Source organism: Orycteropus afer, unplaced genomic scaffold (assembly GCF_000298275.1).
Source record: "Orycteropus afer afer isolate SDZICR_OR568_19922 unplaced genomic scaffold, OryAfe1.0 scaffold00242, whole genome shotgun sequence".
NCBI lineage: Eukaryota > Metazoa > Chordata > Mammalia > Tubulidentata > Orycteropodidae > Orycteropus > Orycteropus afer.
Window position 1 is genome coordinate 2,710,728 of NW_006921829.1, and position 2,033 is coordinate 2,712,760.

Here is a 2,033-nt window from a genome sequence, read left to right on the forward strand (position 1 = left end):
GACTCGACGGCACTTAACAACAACAACAACAACATTTTCAAATTATTATTATTTTTTTCACTTTCTTTTTTTTTGTCCCTTATTATTATTATTATTCTTTCTTCTTCCCTTCCCAAGTTCTAGTTTTCAGCTTTTTCTTTCTTCCCTGTTCCTGGTTCCCATTTTTTTCTTTCTTGTGGTTCTTCTCATTCCTTGTTTTTCTTCTTGCATTTTTCCTGTTTTTTTCTTCATTATTCTCCTACTCTACCTTTTTCCTCTTATTCCCCCTTTCTCAGACATTGCAGGGCTTTCACTCTCTCTCTCTCTCTCTTTCTCTTTTTCTCTATTTTATGATTCATATTACTTTTGGCTTTTAAAAGTATTCCTTTCAATATTTTCTCTCGTTTATTGCCTTTCCTCTTTTTGTTTGTTTTTTTCTCTCTTTTCTCTTTTTGGTGATAATTCCTGTGTGTTAATATAGTGTGCTTTTTGTCTGCTTGTTTTTACTTTTTGGATGGTTTTTCAGTTGTTTTTGTCTAACTGAGTGGGAGACAGCAACTGTGCCCGTATGACCCAACCACACCCACACCTCCTGAAGCTCCATTTACTGAGTTAGAGCCACCACTTCTTTCTGCACAAACTGGCCAACAATATACAACCACTAACAAAAGCCTGACTCACCCTCAACTGCTCTTCACAAACAGGTAAGAGAGATCTTTGCAGCCACTCTCATTCTCTATCATACCCACCTGGAGACAAATGATGAGTACATAATTGCTGCCAACTAGTGAATAGAGGGGAGCTCTGGTAGCATAGTGGCTAAGACACTTGCCTGCTAACCAGATGGCTGGCAGTTCAAACCCACCAGCCACTCCTTGGAAGGAAAGTTGGGCAATCCTACTTCTGTAGTGATACTGCCTCGGAAACCCAAGGAGGGGTCGCTATGAGTTGGGTTTGACTCGACGGCACATAACAAGTGAATAGAGGGACACAGTACTCTGATTGATAAAAAAATAAAAAAACAAAATAAAAACCATCACATACATCCAAGAAGAAAACATATCACTCCAACAAGCATTAGCCAATTAAATATAAATACAACATAGTCACAATGTCTCAGAGACAACAGACCATCACAGTCCACACAAAGAAGCAAGATAAAGCAGAAGAAACAAAGAAGCAGGATACAGACCCAGAACACATACCCAAGGAAGAAGCAGCATTGGAACTCCCTGATAAGGAATTCAAAAGAATTATTCTTAGGTACCATCAATGGATTGAGAGAAAGGTCAAAGAAAACACTGACAAAACTAAGGAAAACACAGAAAAAAAATCCTAGAACAATTGCAGAAGAAAGTACAAGAAGAAAATGACAAAATAAATGAAAAATTAGAAATGATACTAAATATACAGCTAAAAAACCAGAACATTAATACAAAATTTTCAGAAATAGACAACACATTGAATGGGCAAAGGAGTAGAATTGAATCAATGAAAGACAGAATTCATGAGATTGAAGAAAACTCCTTAATATTTCTTTGGAAAGGGATCAATCAGAAAGAAACATCAAAACAAAATGAAAAATGTCTTAAGGTTCATGTGGGATACCATCAAAAGGAATAACCTACCTGTAACTGGAATTCCAGAACAGGAAGAGAAAAAGAAAACCACTGAGAAAATTCTCCAGAAAGAGAACTTCCCTGATGTGATGAAAGATGAGAATATATCCATTCAGGAAGTCCAACAAACACCAAACAGAATAGACCCCAAAAGAAAGTCACCAAGACATATCATAATCAAACTCACCAAAATCAAAGACAAAGAAAGAATCTTGAAAGCAGCATGGGAAAAACAAAAAGTTACCAACAAAGGGCAACCAATAAGACTAAGTTCTGGTTTCTGAGCAGACGCCATGTAGGTGAGAAGGCAATGGGATCATATATATAAAAACCTTAAAGAGAAAAATTTCCAATGAAGAATTATATAGCCAGGCTTCCAGCAAGATGGTGGACTAGGCAGAAGGATTGCAAAGACACTCTTCAACAAAGAAAAGG